The sequence below is a fragment of the Heterodontus francisci genome, unplaced genomic scaffold (genome assembly GCF_036365525.1).
Source record: "Heterodontus francisci isolate sHetFra1 unplaced genomic scaffold, sHetFra1.hap1 HAP1_SCAFFOLD_43, whole genome shotgun sequence".
NCBI classification, from domain to species: Eukaryota; Metazoa; Chordata; class Chondrichthyes; order Heterodontiformes; family Heterodontidae; genus Heterodontus; species Heterodontus francisci.
Window position 1 is genome coordinate 7,217,807 of NW_027141852.1, and position 21,050 is coordinate 7,238,856.

At 44.9% G+C, this 21,050-nt stretch overlaps 1 non-coding gene across 1 annotated transcript; it reads left to right on the forward strand.

Moving 5' to 3' along the window:
- Positions 1-16,098: 16,098 nt before the first annotated feature.
- trnar-ucu (transfer RNA arginine (anticodon UCU)) lies at positions 16,099-16,189 on the forward strand. The gene is given in 2 exon segments: positions 16,099-16,135; positions 16,154-16,189. It is a non-coding gene; the product is annotated as a tRNA-Arg (tRNA).
- Positions 16,190-21,050: the final 4,861 nt, after the last annotated feature.

Sequence of the window (21,050 nt, forward strand, 5' to 3'; positions counted from 1 at the left end):
TGGAGGACTATCAATTCGGTGAAAGACGCCCTTTGGTCTGCCCGAAGCTTGCTGGTCTTCCAGCGAAAAGAGTTGTCCACCACCGAATGTTGCAGACTGGCACATTGCAAGGTCCAGGACTACGTGCTGAGGGACGCACTAAAGCTTGGGGCAGCCGCAGCAAAGGCTCAATGGGGAAAGACCACAGTGTAAGGTCCCCCCACCAAGGTGAACTGAGGGGCTGGATCCATGGGAAACCCCTCGAACTGTATCGGAGAAATTTTGTGTGCTGTAAATGTAAAAATGTATATGGCATGACAATGAAATGGAAGGGTTGTGAGGCAACTCATGATTGTACAGAAGGTAACTGATCACCTTTGCACTGTTTGTATTCTTTGACTTGATGCTGTTTTAAACTGTTTGGGAATGTAATTTTTACAGATTTTTATGAATAAAGTATATTTTGGAAATAAAAAAAAATGTGAGTTTCACCACATATCTGTCAACAACTTTATGTGAACATCAGCTTTTGTCCAGATCTATCAGTTTCTGATATAGAGTCATAGAGTTATACAGCACAGAAGCAGGCCCTTCAGCCCATTGTGTCTGTGCTGGCCATCAAGCACCTAACTATTCTAATCCCATTTTCCAGTATTTGGCCCGTCGCTTTGTATGCTATAGCATTTCAAGTGCTCATCTAAATACTTCTTAAATGTTGTGAGGGTTCCGGCCTCTACCACCTCTTCAGGGAGTGCGTTCCAGATTCCAACCACCCTCTGGGTAAAATTTTTTTCCTCAAATCCCATCTAAACCTCCTGCCCCTTACCTTAAATCTATGCCACCTGGTTATTGACCCCTCCGCTAAGGTAAAATGTTTCTTCCTATCTAACCCATCAATGCCCCTCATAATTTTGTAAACCTCAATCTTATCTCCCCTCAGCCTTCTCTGCTCGAAGGAAAACAACCCTAGCCTTTCCAGTCTCTCTTCATAGCTGAAATGCTCCAGCCCAAGCAACATCCTGGTGACTCTCTTCTGCACCCTCTCCAGTGCAATCACATCCTTCCTATAGTGTGGTGCCCAGAACAGTACACAGTACTCCAGCTGTGGCCTAACTAGCATTTTATACAGCTCCGTCATAACCTCCCTGCTCTTATATTCTCTGCCTCGGACGATCTATATTGGCCTGTAATCTAAGGCTTTCCTCCTCACTATTTACGACACCACCAATTTTCGTGTCATGTGTGAGAAAGGGTTTGATTCTATCCCTATCAGTATCCGTTGCATGCATGTGTTTTTAATCTGCACCCCCTCTATTTTATTCTCTGCACTTGTCAGCCTCTTGTAGGTGAGTCTGTGTTTTGCTCTTTATCTCTCAGTCTTCGAAGTATGAGCCTGGGTTTGTACCTAATTTTCTTTGTACATTGCAGGATGGATATTGAAGAGAGGTTTTTACACATTAACTGCCAAATCCTGATAAGTGATGTTTGGGTTTCACACAGTATCTGTCCGTTTCTTGTCTAGGACTGTTGGTTTTACTCTGTCCCTGGCATTTGCTGGTTTGTTAGTGTGGGGTTTACACTGTACCTGTCAGTTTCTCAGATGTGAGTGTTGGTTTCACTTTGTATAGAATCATAGATCACAGAATACTTACAGCACAAAAGGAGGTTTCAGCTCATCGTGCTTGTGCTGCCTCTCTACACAAGCAACTCAGCTCATGCCACATCCTCATGTATTCCATGAAAACCTGATTTTTTTTTCCCTTCAGATAATTATCATATATCCTTTTGAAAGCTTTGGTTGAATCTTCCTCCGTCCACTCTCAGGCAGTACATATCAGATCTTAACCATTTGCTGCATAAAAAAGGTTTTTCCTCATGTTGCCTTTGGTTCTTTTCCCATTCACCTTAAATCGGTGTCCTCTGCTTGCTCAGCCATGAGTAATATTTCCCATTGCTTTCTCAGCACTGATGGATTGTGAGGTGGGAGACAGCTAGAAGTCCCACTGAGCCGCACTGACTCCCAGCTGAAAAAGAAATGAGATAAAGTTCAATCTTTCACAGCGAGATGCTGCAGAGAGTTATAGAACATAGAACATTACAACGCAGTACAGGCCCTTCAGCCCTCGATGTTGCGCCGACCTGTGAAACCATCTGACCTACACTATTCCATTTTCATCCATATGTCTATCCAATGACCACTTAAATGCCCTTAAAGTTTGCGAGTCAGCTACTGTTGCAGGCAGGGCGTTCCACGCCCCTACTACTCTCTGTGTAAAGAAACTACCTCTGACATCTGTCCTCTATCTAACACGCCTCAACTTAAAGCTATGTCCCCTCGTGTTTGCCATCACCATCCGAGGAAAAAGGCTCTCACTGTCCACCCTGTCCAGCCCTCTGATTATCTTATATGTCTCTGTGAAGTCACCTCTTCTCCTCCTTCTCTCTAACGAAAACAACCTCAAGTCCCTCAGCCTTTCCTCGTAAGACCTTCCCTCCATGCCAGGCAACATCCTAGTAAATCTCCTCTGCACCTTTTCCAGAGCTTCCACATCCTTCCGATAATGCGGTGACCAGAACTGCACGCAATACTCCAGGTGCGGCCGCACCAGAGTTTTGTACAGCTGCAGCATGACCTCGTGGCTCCTAAACTCGATCCCCCTACTAATAAAAGCGAACACACCATATGCCTTCTTAACAGCTCTATTAACCTGGGTGGCAACTTTCAGGGATTTATGTACCTGGACACCAAGATCTCTCTGCTCATCTACACTACCAAGAATCTTCCCATTAGCCCAGTATTCTGCAATCCTGTTACTCCTTCCGAAGTGAATCACCTCACACTTTTCCGCATTAAACTCCATTTGCCATCTCTCAGCCCAGCTCTGCAGCCTATCTATATCCCTCTGTAACCTACAACATCCTTCGGCACTATCCACAACTCCACCGACCTTCGTGTCATCCGCAAATTTACTAACCCACCCTTCGACACCCTCATCCAGGTCATTTATAAAAATGACAAACAGCAGTGGCCCCAAAACAGATCCTTGCGGTACACCACTGGAAACTGTACTCCTGGATGAACATTTCCCATTAACCACCACCCTCTGTCTTCTTTCAGCTAGCCAATTTCTGATCCAAAGCACTAATTCACCTTCAATCCCATACTTCCGTATTTTCTGCAATAGCCTACCGTGGGGAACTTTATCAAACGCCTTACTGAAATCCATATATACCACATACACGGCTTTACCCTCATCCACCTGTTTGGTCACCTTGTCAAAAAACTCATTAAGGTTTGTGAGGCACGACCTACCCTTCACAAAACCGTGCTGACTATCTCTAATGAACTTATTCTTTTCAAGATGATTATAAATCCTATCTCTTATAACCTTTTCCAACATTTTACCCACAACCGAAGTAAGGCTCACAGGTCTATAATTACCAGGGCTGTCTCTACTCCCTTTCTTGAACAAGGGGACAACATTTGCTATCCTCCAGTCCTCCGGCACTATTCCTGTCGACAATGACGACATAAAAATCAAGGACAAAGGCTCTGCAATCTCCTCCCTGGCTTCCCAGAGAATCCTAGGATAAATCCCATCTGGCCAAGGGGACTTATCCATTTTCACACTCTCCAAAATTGCTAACACCTCCTCCTTGTGAACCTCAATCCCATCTAGCCTAGTAGTCTGTATCTCAGTATTCTCCTCGACAACATTTTCTTTCTCCACAGTAAATACTGACGAAAAATATTCATTTAACACTTCCCCTATCTCTTCCGATTCCGCACACAACTTCCCACTACTATCCTTGTTTGGCCCTAACCTATCTCTAGTCATTCTTTTATTCCTGATATACCAAGAGAAAGCCTTAGGGTTTTCTTTGATCCTATCCGCCAATGACTTCTCGTGTCCTCTCTTTGCTCTTCTTATATCTCCCTTTAGATCCTTCCTGGCTAGCTTGTAACTCTCAAGCGCCCTAACTGAGCCTTCACGTCTCATCCTAACATAAGCCTTCTTCTTCCTCTTGACAAGCTCTTCAACTTCTTTAGTAAACCACAGCTCCCTCGCTCGACAACTTCCTCCCTGCCTGACAGGTACATACTTATCAAGGACACACAGTAGCTGCTCCTTGAATAAGCTCCACATTTCGATTGTTCCCATCCCCTGCAGTTTCCTTCCCCATCCTACGCATCCTAAATCTTGCCTAATCGCATCATAATTTCCTTTCCCCCAGCTATAATTTTTGCCCTGCTGTATATGCCTGTCCCTGCCCATCGCTAAGGTAAACCTAACCGAATTGTGATCACTATCACCAAAGTGCTCACCAACTTCTAAATCTAACACCTGGCCGGGTTCATTACCCAGTACCAAATCCAATGTGGCATCGCCCCTGGTTGGCCTGTCTACATACTGTGTCAGAAAACCCTCCTGCACACACTGGACAAAAACAGACCCATCTAAAGTACTCGAACTATAGTATTTCCAGTCAATATTTGGAAAGTTAAAGTCCCCCAAAACCACTACCCTGTTACTCTCGCTCCTGTCAAGAATCATCTTTACTATCCTTTCCTCTACATCTCTGGAACTATTTGGAGGTCTATAGAAAACTCCCAACAGGGTGACCTCACCTCTCCTGTTTCTAACCTCGGCCCAGACTACCTCTGTAGACGAGTCCTCAAACGTCCTTTCTGCCGCTGTAATACTTTCCTTGATTAACAATGCCACACCCCCCCCCTTTTACCCTCTTCTCTGTTCTTAGTGAAACATCTAAATCCAGGAACCCGCAACATCCATTCCTGTCCCTGCTCTCCCCATGTCTCTGAAATGGCCACTACATCGAGATCCCAGGTACCAACCCATGCTGCAAACTCACCCACCTTATTCCGGATGCTCCTGGCGTTGAAGTAGACACATTTTAAACCAAGCTCTTGCTTGCCAGTGCCCTCTTGTGTCCTTATAACCTTATCTCTGCCCTCACTACTCTCAACATCCTGCACACTGGAACTACAATTTAGGTTCCCATCCCCCTGCTGAATTAGTTTAAACTCCCCCGAAGAGCACCAGCAAATCTCCCCCCCAGGATATTGGTACCCCTCTGGTTCAGGTGAAGACCATCCTGTTTGTCGAGGTCCCATCTACCCAAGAAAGAGCCACAATTATCCAGGAAACCAAAACCCTCCCTCCTACACCATCCCTGCAGCCACGTGTTCAACTCCTCTCTTTCCCTATTCCTCACTTCGCTAGCACGTGGCACGGGCAACAACCCAGAGATAACAACTCTGTTTGTTCTCGCTCTAAGCTTCCACCCTAGCTCCCTGAATTTCTGCCTTAAATCCCCATCTCTCTTCCTACCTATGTCGTTGGTGCCTATGTGTACCACGACTTGGGGCTGCTCCCCCTCCCCCTTGAGGATCCCAAAAACACGATCAGAGACATCACGTACCCTGGCACCTGGGAGGCAACACACCAACCGTGAGTCTCTCTCGTTCCCACAAAACCTCATATCTGTTCCCCTAACTATGGAGTCCCCAATGACTAATGCTCTGCTCCTCTTACCCCTTCCCTTCTGAGCAACAGGGACAGACTCTGCGCCAGAGACCTGTATCCCATTGCCTACCCCTGGTAAGTCGTCTCCCCCAACAGTATCCAAAACGGTATACCTGTTGTTGAGGGAAACGGCCACAGGGGATCCCTGCACTGCCTGCTGGTTCCCTCTCCTCCCCCTGACAGTAACCCATCTACCTTCTTCTTTTACCTGAGGTGTGACTGCCTCCCGATAACTCCTCTCAATAATCCCCTCCGCCTCCCGAATGATCCGAAGTTCCTCCAGCTCCAGCTCCAGTTCCCTAAGGCGGTCCTCGAGGAGCTGGTGCTGGGTGCACTTCCTGCAGATGCAGTCAGCAGGGACACCCTTGGCGACCCTTACCTCCCACATTCTGCAGGAGGAACATTCAACTGCCTTAACCTCCATTCCCACTATTCTAAATACCCAATTTTTTAACCAATCACACAATAAAACAAGAAGAGAAATAGAAAAAGCCTTACCTTACCTACACACAACCGAGTCCTTTTTTTGGTAAGAGGAGGAGGGCGGGTGGGAGACACTACAAGAGTAGTGTCTCGGGTTCAGAAACAGCTCAAATATGTAGGTTTCTACTAACCTAGCAGTCCCTGCTCCACCGAAACTCCCGATGAAATTGACTTCCCAGCTGTTCACTCTTCGCTCGCAATGTCTGTGCTCCTGGAAAAGCTGCACAACGAAAAGGTAAGAGAATTTACACAGCCCAAATATATAGGTTTCTACTTACCCAGCAGTCCCTGCTCCACCGAAACTCCCGATGAAATTGACTTCCCAGCTGTTCACTCTTCGCTCGCAATGCCTGTGCTCCTGGAAAAGCTGCACAACGAAAAGGTAAGAGAATTTACACAGCCCAAATATATAGGTTTCTCCTTACCCAGCAGTCCCTGCTCCACCGAAACTCCCGATAAAATTGACTTCCCAGCTGTTCACACTTCGCTCGCAATGCCTGTGTTCCTGGAAAAGCTGCACAACGAAAAGGTAAGAGAATTTACACAGCCCAAATATCTAGGTTTCTACTTACCCAGCAGTCCCTGCTCCACCGAAACTCCCGATGAAATTGACTTCCCAGCTGTTCACTCCTCGCTCGCAATGCCTGTGCTCCTGGAAAAGCTGCACAACGAAAAGGTAAGAGAATTTACACAGCCCAAATATATACGTTTCTACTTACCCAGCAGTCCCTGCTCCACCGAAGCTCCCGATGAAATTGACTTCCCAGCTGTTCACTCCTCGCTCGCAATGCCTGTGCTCCTGGAAAAGCTGCACAACGAAAAGGTAAGAGAATTTACACAGCCCAAATATATAGGTTTCTGCTTACCCAGCAGTCCCTGCTCCACCGAAACTCCCGATGAAATTGACTTCCCAGCTGTTCACTCTTCGCTCGCAATGCCTGTGTTCCTGGAAAAGCTGCACAACGAAAAGGTAAGAGAATTTACACAGCCCAAATATATAGGTTTCTACTTACCCAGCAGTCCCTGCTCCACCGAAACTCCCGATGAAATTGACTTCCCAGCTGTTCACTCCTCGCTCGCAATGCCTGTGCTCCTGGAAATGCTGCACAACGAAAAGGTAAGAGAATTTACACAGCCCAAATATATAGGTTTCTACTTACCCAGCAGTCCCTGCTCCACCGAAACTCCCGATGAAATTGACTTCCCAGCTGTTCACTCTTCGCTCGCAATGCCTGTGCTCCTGGAAAAGCTGCACAACGAAAAGGTAAGAGAATTTACACAGCCCAAATATATAGGTTTCTACTTACCCAGCAGTCCCTGCTCCACCGAAACTCCCGATGAAATTGACTTCCCAGCTGTTCACTCCTCGCTCGCAATGCCTGTGCTCCTGGAAAAGCTGCACAACGAAAAGGTAAGAGAATTTACACAGCCCAAATATCTAGGTTTCTACTTACCCAGCAGTCCCTGCTCCACCGAAACTCCCGATGAAATTGACTTCCCAGCTGTTCACTCCTCGCTCGCAATGCCTGTGCTCCTGGAAAAGCTGCACAACGAAAAGGTAAGAGAATTCACACAGCCCAAATATATAGGTTTCTACTTACCCAGCAGTCCCTGCTCCACCGAAACTCCCGATGAAATTGACTTCCCAGATGTTCACTCCTCGCTCGCAATGCCTGTGCTCCTGTAAAAGCTGCACAACGAAAAGGTAAGAGAATTTACACAGCCCAAATATATACGTTTCTACTTACCCAGCAGTCCCTGCTCCACCGAAGCTCCCGATGAAATTGACTTCCCAGCTGTTCACTCCTCGCTCGCAATGCCTGTGCTCCTGGAAAAGCTGCACAACGAAAAGGTAAGAGAATTTACACAGCCCAAATATATAGGTTTCTGCTTACCCAGCAGTCCCTGCTCCACCGAAACTCCCGATGAAATTGACTTCCCAGCTGTTCACTCTTCGCTCGCAATGCCTGTGTTCCTGGAAAAGCTGCACAACGAAAAGGTAAGAGAATTTACACAGCCCAAATATATAGGTTTCTACTTACCCAGCAGTCCCTGCTCCACCGAAACTCCCGATGAAATTGACTTCCCAGCTGTTCACTCCTCGCTCGCAATGCCTGTGCTCCTGGAAATGCTGCACAACGAAAAGGTAAGAGAATTTACACAGCCCAACTATATAGGTTTCTCCTTACCCAGCAGTCCCTGCTCCACCGAAACTCCCGATGAAATTGACTTCCCAGCTGTTCACCCCTCGCTCGCAATGCCTGTGCTCCTGGAAAAGCTGCACAACGAAAAGGTAAGAGAATTTACACAGCCCAAATATCTAGGTTTCTACTTACCCAGCAGTCCCTGCTCCACCGAAACTCCCGATGAAATTGACTTCCCAGCTGTTCACTCCTCGCTCGCAATGCCTGTGCTCCTGGAAAAGCTGCACAACGAAAAGGTAAGAGAATTCACACAGCCCAAATATGTAGGTTTCTACTTACCCAGCAGTCCCTGCTCCATCGAAACTCCCGATGAAATTGACTTCCCAGCTGTTCACTCCTCGCTCGCAATGCCTGTGCTACTGGAAAAGCTGCACAACGAAAAGGTAAGAGAATTTACACAGCCCAAATATATACGTTTCTACTTACCCAGCAGTCCCTGCTCCACCGAAGCTCCCGATGAAATTGACTTCCCAGCTGTTCACTCCTCGCTCGCAATGCCTGTGCTCCTGGAAAAGCTGCACAACGAAAAGGTAAGAGAATTTACACAGCCCAAATATATAGGTTTCTGCTTACCCAGCAGTCCCTGCTCCACCGAAACTCCCGATGAAATTGACTTCCCAGCTGTTCACTCTTCGCTCGCAATGCCTGTGTTCCTGGAAAAGCTGCACAACGAAAAGGTAAGAGAATTTACACAGCCCAAATATATAGGTTTCTACTTACCCAGCAGTCCCTGCTCCACCGAAACTCCCGATGAAATTGACTTCCCAGCTGTTCACTCCTCGCTCGCAATGCCTGTGCTCCTGGAAATGCTGCACAACGAAAAGGTAAGAGAATTTACACAGCCCAAATATATAGGTTTCTACTTACCCAGCAGTCCCTGCTCCACCGAAACTCCCGATGAAATTGACTTCCCAGCTGTTCACTCTTCGCTCGCAATGCCTGTGCTCCTGGAAAAGCTGCACAACGAAAAGGTAAGAGAATTTACACAGCCCAAATATATAGGTTTCTACTTACCCAGCAGTCCCTGCTCCACCGAAACTCCCGATGAAATTGACTTCCCAGCTGTTCACTCCTCGCTCGCAATGCCTGTGTTCCTGGAAAAGCTGCACAACGAAAAGGTAAGAGAATTTACACAGCCCAAATATATAGGTTTCTACTTACCCAGCAGTCCCTGCTCCACCGAAACTCCCGATGAAATTGACTTCCCAGCTGTTCACTCCTCGCTCGCAATGCCTGTGCTCCTGGAAATGCTGCACAACGAAAAGGTAAGAGAATTTACATAGCCCAAATATATAGGTTTCTACTTACCCAGCAGTCCCTGCTCCACCGAAACTCCCGATGAAATTGACTTCCCAGCTGTTCACTGTTCGCTCGCAATGCCTGTGCTCCTGGAAAAGCTGCACAACGAAAAGGTAAGAGAATTTACACAGCCCAAATATATAGGTTTCTACTTACCCAGCAGTCCCTGCTCCACCGAAACTCCCGATGAAATTGACTTCCCAGCTGTTCACTCCTCGCTCGCAATGCCTGTGTTCCTGGAAAAGCTGCACAACGAAAAGGTAAGAGAATTTACACAGCCCAAATATATAGGTTTCTCCTTACCCAGCAGTCCCTGCTCCACCGAAACTCCCGATGAAATTGACTTCCCAGCTGTTCACTCCTCGCTCGCAATGCCTGTGTTCCTGGAAAAGCTGCACAACGAAAAGGTAAGAGAATTTACACAGCCCAAATATATAGGTTTCTACTTACCCAGCAGTCCCTGCTCCACCGAAACTCCCGATGAAGTTGACTTCCCAGCTGTTCACTCCTCGCTCGCGAGAGTCCCGAATGAAAGAGAGCGTTTCTCATACTGTTGTTGAATTTCATTTCAAACACTCCTTGTACTCTCTGCTAATGAAGCCTAAAAAATGGAAAAACTAAATGGCGCTCAAACTCACAACCTTAAGATTAAAAGTCCCATGATCGACAGACTGAACTAAATATGTCACTTCTACTGTACCTCTGTTTGGATGGATGCAGCTGTAAGCTCCAATGCAAGGGCAGCTTTCAAATCCTCCCATGGGTCCATACGTCAGACTAAGTTCCATGTTGTAAACTCAAGCAAAGGAAATCTGCTCACTTCCAAAACTATCAGCAAATTGAAGCTGATTACGATCAATATCATCAGAGGTCAGAACTACCTGGTGAAAGAAGACACCCTGAAGAAGGATCCACAATTATTCAAAGCCATCGACAAAGTGAAAAACAAGAAAATTGATGAGTCAATCCAAGCTAAACAGAAACACTGAAGAATTCCATTCCAGACCAGAACACAATTAGAGGCATTTTTTGTATTCAAAGCTGGGCATTAGTATTTAATAGTTGATATATAATTTTGAATATATTTGAATTTCTTTATTCATTTGGCACTGCTGAACATGAAGCAGTCTTAAATCATTGAATTTTTTTTTGTAAAATCTGATTTACCAGATTAAAATATTAGATCAAGGGAAAAATTTCAAAGATTACTGGACCAGTAATCCAGAGGCCTGGACTCAAGATCCAGTGACAGCCAGGACGTCAAGGCGGGAAACACTCCGCACTAGTCTGCAGTGCGCGATTCCATCGAAGGTAGAGCACAATCTCTTTCATATAAGAATGTATATTTTATAATAATTAATCACTCAAGACCTTCCTGGTCTCTGCATCTCAGCTGCTTTCTGGATAAACTTGCAGAAAGTATTTCAACCTGTAAAGCAGGAGTCTGGGGAATGTATAATGATATTTTCTATCCTTCGGGCAATATTTTAATCAATACAGTGTGAGACAACCTGTCTGGGCACAACTCCATGAGTTTCTCTTTAACTAGTGACCTAACAATCACTAACTTCTATGGTAACAATCTTCAGCTCATCACCTCCGGTACGTAGCTCTAATCTTAATATACATTTCAACAACCTTTCAAGTCCAGTTACAGTTTTTGTTGCCTTACCTGCACAAGCTTAAAAAGTGAAAAACGGAAGCAAGTTTAACTGAACATTCTGGTGGTCAGTTCGGGCACGGGAAAAAAATGAAAGGACTCGGACCAGGTCGGATGTGGTGCTGTCAGGCTTGGGTCGGGTTTCATTTGCTGACCCGAGCAGGCCTTTAGTTACTGTTGCAACCTTATATTCCCACTTGACAATATGTATATTTTGTTCATTTCAATTTTGTCGACAAGCTCTTTGAATCTAGTTCCCCGGTCCTCAAGCAGGCTCAGTTTGGAAATCGATTCCGCTTTCTGGAAGGCTGAAAGCAATCGATGACCTTAAACTAAACATGGCAACAGAGAAGGGCTCGTCTGGGATTTGAACCCAGGACCTCTCACACATTAATCACTTATATACCCAAAGCAAGAATCATACCCCTGGACCAACGAGCCACCGTTGGCATAGTTTTTATTCGCTCCTGTGGAATTTCACTGGCACCCACAGCCGATCATGCATTTTTTTAAGATCAAAACAATATCCTACAAAGCTGGAATAAAAACAGAAAGTGCTGGAAATACTCAGCACCTCTGACAGCATCTGTGGAGAGAGAAACAGAGTTAACATTTCAGGGTTTTCACCTTTTGTTTGAGCCATCTTTTCAGACTGCTTCTGTCCATCCAATCTCACTTTTTACTCTATCCACATTCTAAGGGTGGTGCAGTGGTGAGCACTGTAGCTTCACAACTTCAATGACCCCGATTCAGTTCTGTATACTGCCTGTGTGGAGTTTGCAAGTTGTTTATGTGGGCTTCCACAAGGTACTCTGGTTTCCTCCCACAACGAAAGACTTGTGGGTTGATAGATAAATTGACTGTTGTAAATTGGCCCCAGGGTAGGTGATAGGAGAAATGTGGGGATGTGGTAGGGAATTCTGGGTTAACATAGGATTAGTATAAATGGGTGGTTGATGGTCAGTGCAGACTCAGTGGGCCAAAGGGCCTTTATCAGTGCTGTATATCTCTTTAACCATTCTCTAAGCAAATGCATTTTTCATGAATTCCTCATTTCTTTTATTAACGACAATTTTATATTTCCGGCCCTTGCTTCATACGATACCACAAGTGGAATCATGTTTCCATCAACCCGATCAAACCCCTTCACTATTTCCTCATATTGCAATGTTTCTTTAACCCTGACAGACTGTGGAGTTTCTGCTGCTTGATTGCAGTTCTTGCTTCCCGCCAGTAGATGTCACCTCACTCCAAAATAGTGAAGTTTACAAATCTGAGAGAGACACAACAGGAAATAATTGTTGACATTATAGTGAATGTGTGGGATTTAGAAATACTAGGAGTGGAGACGAGTTATTATTGAATTTGTCAAACAAAACATATGTTATAATGTTGTGTTAAATCTGTCACTCTGTTGTCTTGATTCTGAGAGTGACATAGACTCATCGAGTCATTGGGTCATTTGTGGTATGGAAGGAGGCCATGTGCCCCATCGAGTACAGGCCAGCTCTCCATGGAGCGATCCAGTCAGTCCCACTCGTCTGCTCGATCCCCTTAGCCCTGTAAATTTATTTCCTTCAAATGCCCATCGAAATTTCTTTTGTAACCAACGATTGTCTCCACTTCCTCCGCCCTCGGGGGCAGCGAGTTACAGATCATTACCAATCACTGTGTAAAAAAGCTCTTCCGCACATTCCCCCTGCATCTCTTGTCCAAAACCTTCAATCTGAATCCCCTAGTCCTTGTACCAATATTAATGGGAACAATTTTTCTTTGCCAACTTATCTAAAACTGTCATAGCCTTCGACACCTCTATCAATTCTCCCCTCAATCTCCTTTGATACAGGCAGAAAAAACCCTGTTTTTCTAACCTAACCTTGAAACTAAAACCCTCCATCCCTGGAACTATTCTGGTAAATATCCTCTGCATCCTCTCAAGAATCCGCACATCCTTTCTAAAGATTGGTGAGCAGATCTGAATGCAACACTCCAATTGGGGCCTAACCAGAGTTCAGCATAACAACCCTGCTTATGTACTCAATGTCTCTATTGATAAAGCCCAAGATCCCACATGCTTTGCTAACCACTCTCGCAATATGTCTTGCCAACTTCAAAGAATGATGGACATGTACTCCAGGCCCCTCTATTCCAGCACACTCTTCAGAACTGTAGCATTGAGTATATATTGCCTCTCCCTATTCCTTCTGCTAAAATGCATCACCTCACACTTGTCACTATTAAATTCCATCTGCCACCTGTCTGCCCATCCTACTAGCCGATAACTATCCTGTTTCAGGCAGTTCATATCATCCTCACTGTTTGCCATTCCTCCAAGTTTGGTGTCATCGGCATATTTTGAGATTCTACTCGATATTCCAAGATCCAAGTCATTAATCTGTAGCAAAAAAAAGCAATGGTTCTAGCACTGACCCTTGAGGAACACCACTGTCGACTATCCTCCGGTCTGACCAAGAACCATTTCATATGACTCGCTGTTTTCTGTCCTTAAAACAATTTCCTATCCAAATGGACACTGACCCTCCTAATCCATGAACCTCAATTTTGTTAACCACCCTTTTATGTGGTACTTTATAAAATGCTTTTGTAAAATCCATATAAACAACATCCACTGCATTCCCTTCATCAACTTTCTCAGATAGTTTATCAAAAAATGCAGTTAGATTCATCAAGCATGAACTTTCATTTATAAATCCATGCCCACTCTCCTTAATTAACTCAAACCTCTCCAAATAACTTGATTTTTTTCCCTGACCTGTTGGTCTTGTGCTTATAGCAAGCTCACCACAGAGCATGTATTTGGCAATGTGACTGTCATTCATTTGGCCCAGTCAACAGAGCCGCCTCTGACTCAAGAGGGCAAACATGCTGTGGATCCCTGCACGCTGGTGTACTTCCTCATTCGGCACTCTGTCCTGCCAGGAGATGTCCAATATCCATCTGAGGCAGTGGAGGTGGAAGCTGTTCAGCTGCTTTTCTTGGCTTGCATAAGTTGTTGATGATTCTCTGCTATAAAGGAGGGTGCTGAGAACACAAGCCTGGTACACGTGGAGCTTTGTATTTACGGTCAGTTTGCTGTCGGTTCACACCCGTCTTCTCAACTTTGACATGACAGCTGCAGCATTGGCAATCCTGGTGCTGATTTCAGCATCAAGGGACAGATTGCTGGTGATTGTTGATCCAAGGTATGTGAAGCTGTTGACAACCTCCAAAGTGATGTTGTCAATGTTGATGGAAAGTGGAGTCTCTCCGTCCAAGTCTCTACGTCCAAGTGGAGTCTTGCCAAGATGAACAGCTTGTCGTCAGCTCTGATATACAGGTGAACACCCCCATCTGAGTCACTGAAAGTGTACAATAGCAGCATGGAGAAGAATACACCAATTATAAAGGATGTGATAACTAGACAGTTAGAAAATAATGATATGATTGGGCAGAGTCAACATAGATTTATGAAAAGGAAAACAGGTTTGAAAAAACCCGTTGAGTTTTTTGAGGATGTTACCTGGAGAACAGATAAAGGAGAACCAGTGGATGCTTTGGTAATGTCCCACACAGGAGGTGAGTAAACAAAATTAGAGCACATAGGATTGGAGATAATATACTGGTATGGATTGAGAATTGGTTAACAGACCGAAAACAGAGAGCAGGAATAACGGGTCCTCCTCAGGATGGCAGGCTGTTACTATTGGGGTACTGCAAGGATCAGTGTTGGAGCCACAGCTGTTAACAACCGAAATAAATGATTTGGATGCAGGGATTAAATGTAATATTTCCAAGTTTGCAGATGACACAAAGCTAGGTGAAGTGTGAGCTGTGAGAAGGATGCAGAGAGGCTTCCAGGGAACCTGGAGAGGCTAAGTGAATGGGAAAGAACATGACAGATGGAATATAATGTGAGTAAGTGTGAAGTTCTCCACTTTGGTGGAATAAACAGAAAGACAGAGTATTTCTTAAATGGTGAGAGGTTGGGAAGTGTTGATGTCCAAAGGGACCTGGGTGTCCTTGTTCATGAGACACTAAAAGCTCTTGTGCAGGTGCAGCAATCAATTAGGAAGGCAAATGGTATGTTGGCCTTCACACGAGGGGTCATGAGTACAGGAGTAAAGATGTCTTGTTGCAATTGTATAGAGCCTTGGTGAAACCACGCTGGAGTATTGTGTATAGTTTGGTCTCCTCATCTAAGGAAGGATATACTTGCCATAGAGGGAGTGAAACAGAGGGTCACCAGACTAATCCCCGGGATGGTGGGATTGTCTTGTGAGGAAACTGGGCCTGCATTCCTTAAAGTTTCGAAGAATGAGAGGTGATCTCATTGAAACTGATAAAATTCTTATAGGGCGTGCCAGTGTGGATGTTGGCAGGATGTTTGCCCTGGTTGGTGAGTCTAAAATCAGGGGACCAAGGCTCAGAATAAGGAGTAGGCCATTTAAAACTGAGATCGAGTTGAATTTCTACACTCAGACGGTGGTGAATCATTGGAATTCTCTACCCCAGAGAGCTGTGGCAGTTCAATCATTGAGCATGTTCAAGACAGAAATTGTTAGAAATCTTGATACTCATGACTTCAAGGGATATGGGGAGAGCACGGGAAAGGGGCGTTGAGGTAGATGATCAGCCATGATCGAATTGAATGGCAGAAAAGGCTCGACGGGCTGAATGGCCTACTCCTATGTTCCTCTGTTCCTAAGAGAGTTGGCGCCAGCACGCAGCCTTGCTTTACCCCACTGCTGATCTTGAAAGTGTCTGATGTTGCTCCATTGTAACTGATGGAACTGTGCATGTTCTCGTGGAAAGAAGAGATGATGCCCAAGAGTTCAGGAGGGCAGCCGAGTTTCCATCGCAGTTTGAAGAGTCAGTCTCTGCTGACAAGATCAAAGGCCTTGGTGATGTTTATTAAACTATGTGCGGCTCTGTGGCGCAATGGATAGCGTGTTGGACTTCTAAATAATGATAATGAAGGCTTTCAAAGGTTGTGGGTTCAAATCCCACCAGGGTCAGATTTTGGACCAGAGACAGAAGAGCACGACGGAACAGAGAATTAACAAGTGTGTCAAAAACACCGACTCAGAGAGAGAGAGGAGCAGAGCTGGGGTAAAAAAATCAAAAAGTGACGTAACAATGGAGAGTGAGAGCAGGGAAACAGAGAGCCGCTGGGGTGAGTTTACAGGATTTGGTTCTTGCTTCGGTGCAGTGGAAGGAGCTGTTTGGTGAGGATCTGTTGAGCTGTGACATCACAGGCAAGCAGGCAGTTGATTGGTTTGGAAAAAGCTGCATGTTTGATGAGTAAGTGGTTAAGGTCCATTTTAGTCCTAATGTTTAAAATAGTAAACAAACTAGTGGTAAGCTTAATAAAATATACAACAAAATAAACAATTGAATAAAATAATTAAGTAGTGAATTGAAACACGTTAAGGATGACAGGACAGGTGATGTGTCACAGCTGCAGCATGTGGGAGCTCCTGGATGCCAGTGTGATCCAGGACAAACACGTCTGCAGTAAGTGTTTAGTTTCTGCGGCAAAACACCTTTGACCACCGGTCCAACAGGCAGTGGTCTGCACGGAATGTCCTCAAGGGCCTACGGGAAAAGGAGATGGTGGATCCTGTCGGATGGTTCCCCGAGCAGACCGTCAAAGTCATTTGGCGGAATGCCTCATCACCAGAACTTTCAAACAAGCACCAAGACGTAGCTTGGCTGGTGGTGAGACGGTCCCTTCCCGTCAGATCCTTCATGCACACCCGAAGTCTCTCCCCCTCCGCACAGTGCCTCCGCGTTGGCTGTGGTGGGGAAGAGACGGTCGCCCACCTCCTCCTGGAATGTGTCTTTGCAAAGCAGGTGTAGAAAGAGATGCAGTGGTTTTTGTCGAGGTTCATCCCAAGCAGCTCTGTAACACAGGAGTCTGTGCTCTCAGGGCTGTTCCCAGGGACGCACACCGAGACAAACATCAACTGCTGCTGGAGGACTATCAATTCGGTGAAAGACGCCCTTTGGTCTGCCCGAAACTTGCTGGTCTTCCAGCGCAAAGTGTTGTCCACCACCGAATGTTGCAGACTGGCACATTCCAAGGTCCAGGACTACGTGCTGAGGGACGCACTAAAGCTTGCAGCAGCCGCAGCAAAGGCTCAATGGGGAAAGACCACAGTGTAACGTCCCCCCACCAAGCTGAACTGAGGGGCTGGATCCATGGGAAATCCCTCGAACTGTATCGTTGATATTTTCTTTTGCTGTAAATGTAAAACTGTAATTGGCATGACAATAGTGAAATGGAAGGGTTGTGAAGAAACTCATGATAGGAGAGAAGGAAACTGATCTCCCTTGCAATGTTTGTATTTTTTGGTGCTGTTTGAAACTGTTTGGAAATGTAATTTTTGCAGATTTGTATGAATAAAGTATATTTTGGAAATAAAAAATGTGTTTGCGGCTCAAAGAGTGAGAAAAAAGGAATGTAGTGGCAGTAGGGGACAGTATAGTAAGATGGATTAACACTGTTCTCTGCAGCAAAGAGCAAGAGTCCAGACGGCTGTGTTGCCTGCTGGTGCCAGGATTCAGGACGTCTGCTCAGGGCTGGAGCGAAACATACAATGGGAGGGGGAGGATCCAGTTGTCGTGGTCCATGTCGGTACCAACGACATAGGCAGGACAAGGATAGAGGTTCTGCAAAGTCAGTATGCGGAACTAGGCACCAAATTAAGAAGCAGAACCTCAAAGGTAATCATCTCTGGATTATTACCTGAGCCATGTGCAAATTGGCATAGGACAAATAAGATTAGAGAAAGTAATGTGCGGCTGAAAGACTGGTGTGGTAGTAGTGGGTTCTGGTTCGTGGGGCATTGGCACCAGTACTGGGGAAAGAGGTGGCTGTACCGTTGGGACGGTCTACACCTGAACCGTGCTGGTGCCGGTGTTCTCGCGAGCCACATAACGAGGGACGTAGAGACGGTTTTAAACTGAATAGTGGGGGCAAGGGATCAAATTTGGGAAGATATGGTGAATCAAGGAGGAGAGGCAACGCAAGAGAGAAAGGTACAAATATGGGAAATGATAAACAGACTGTGACAGGAAGGGACAGAATGTCCAAATCTAAGAGTAAATCAACAGATAAGGCTAGAGGTTACAAAAATAATAAAAGGACAAAACTAAGTGCTCTGTATCTGAATGCATGGAGCTTTCGAAACAAAACAGATGAACAGAGAGCAAAAATAGAATAAATAAGTACGATCTGATAGTCATTACAGAGACATGGCTGCAGGGCGACCGAGATTGGGATGAGAATATTGGAGGTGACATGGCATTTAGGAAGGACAGGAAGCTTGGAAAAGGTGGTGGGGTAACTCTGTTAATTAATGATGGTATTAGCGCAATAGAGAGGGATGACCTAAGTTCAGGAGATCACGATGTAGAAGCAGTTTGAGTTGAGATGAGAAATAATACAGGCAAGAAGTCACTTGTGGGAGTGGTGTACAGGCCACCGAACATTAACCACACTGTAGGATGGGGTATAAAAAAAGAAATAATGGCAGCTTGTCAGAAAGGTACAGCAATAATTATGGGGGATTTTGATCTCCATATAGACTGGAAATTCAGATGGGCAGAGGTAGCCTAGATGAGGAGTACATAGAATGTTTTTGGGATAATTTCTTGGAAAAATAAGTTCTGGAGCCAACCTGAGAGCAGGCTATACTAGACCTGGCATTGTGCAACGAGATAGAATTAATTAATGACCTCATAGTTAAGGTGCCCCTAGGTAGTAGCGATCATAATATAATTGAATTTCACATTCAGTTTGAGGGAGAGAAGAGTGGGTCCCAAACGAGTATTTTAAATTTAAATAAGGGCAATTATAAGGACATGAAAGCAGAGCTAGCTAAAGTGAACTGGCAAATTAGGTTAAGGGATAAGTCAATAGAGATGCAGTGGCAGATATTTAAGGAAAATTTCAGAATACACAGAATAGATACATTTCAACGAGAAAGAAAAATTCCAAAGGTGGGACTCACCATCCATGGTTCACGAAAACAGTTAAAGATACTATCAAACTTAAAGAAAAAGCCTATAATTGTGCAAAGATGGGAGGCAGGTCAGAAGATTGGACAGAATATTAAAAACAGCAAAGAATGACTAAAAGATTGATAAGGAAGGTAAAATTAGAGTATGAGAGAAAGCTAGCGAGAAATATAAAGACAACTAGTAAGAGTTTCGATAGATATTTTAAAAAGAAAAGAGTTAACAAAGTGAGTGTTGGTCCTATGGAAAGTGGGTCTGGGGAATTAATAATGGATAATTAAGAGATGGCAGATGAATTGAACAGATACTTTGGATTGGTCTTCACTATTGAGGATACAAATAACACCCCAGTATTAGCTGTAAGTCAGGAAATGGAAGGGAGGGAGGAACTCAAGAAAATTACAATCACCAGTGAAGTGGTACTAAACAAATTGTTGGAGCTGCGGGCTGACAAGTCGCCAGGTCCTGAAGTGGCAAGTGAGATAGTTGATGCGCTGGTTTTAATTTTCCAAAATTCCCTAGATTCGAGAAGGTTCCATTAGATTGGAAAAGAGTGAATGTAACTCATTTATTCAAAAAGGGAGGGAGACAGAAAGCAGGAAACGACAGGCCAGTTAGCTTAACATTTGTCTTAGGGAAAATGTTTGGAGCTATTACAGAGGATGTTATAGCAGGGCATTTAGAAAAAATAAAGGTAATCAGGCAGAGTCAACATGGTTTTGTGAAAGGGAAATCATGTTTAACCAATTTATTGGAGTTCTTTGAGGGAGTTACATGTGCTGTGGATAAAGGGGAACCGGTGGATGTATTGTTCTTCGATTTCCAGAAGGATAAGGTGACATATCAAAGGTTATTGCAGAAAATAAAAGCTCATGGTGTCAGGGGTAACATATTGGCATGGATAGAGGATTGGCTCGCTGACAGGAAACAGAGAGTCAGCATAAATGGGTCATTTTCTGAAGTAACGAGTGGTCCACAGGGATCTGTGCTGGGGCCTCAACATTCTACAATTCTCGAAATGACTTTGATGAAGGGACCAAAAGTATGGTTGCTAAATTTGCTGATGACAAAGATAGGTAGGAAAGTAGGTTGTGAAGAGGACATAAGGGGGCTACAAAGGGATATAGATAGGTTAAGTGATTGGGCAAAGACCTGGCAAATGGAGTATAATGTGGGAAAGTGGGAAATTGTCCACTTTGGCAGGAAGAATAAAAAAGCATATTATCTAAAAGGTGAGAGATTGCAGAGCTCTGAGATGCAGGGGATCTGGGTGTCCTAGTGCACGAATCGCAAAAGGTTAGTCTGCAGTTACAGCACGTAATTAGGAAAGCTAATAGAATGTTATCATTTATCACCAGGGGAATTGAATACAATAGTAGGGAGGTTATGCTTCAGCTATACAGGGCATTGGTGAGACCTCTTCTGCAACACTGAGTACAGTACTGGTCTCCTTATTTATGGAAGGATGTAAATGCATTGGAGGTAGTACAGAGAAGGTTTACTAGACTAATACATGGAATGGGTGGGCTGTCTTACGAGGAAAGATTGGACAGGCTAGGTTCGTATCCACTAGAGTTTAGAAGAGAAAGAGGCGACATGATTGAAACATACAAGATCCTGAGGGGTTTTGACAGGGTGGATGTGGAAAGGATGTTTCCCCTTGTGGGAGACTCTAGAGCTTGGGGTCACTGTTTAAAAATAAGGGGTCACCCATTTAAGACAGAGATGAGGAGCAATTTTCCCCCTCAGAGGGTCGTGAGTCTTTGGAATTTTCTTCCTCAAAAGGCGGTGGAAGCAGACTCTTTGAATATTTTTAAGGGAGAGATGGATAGATTCTTTATCTGCAAGGGGGTG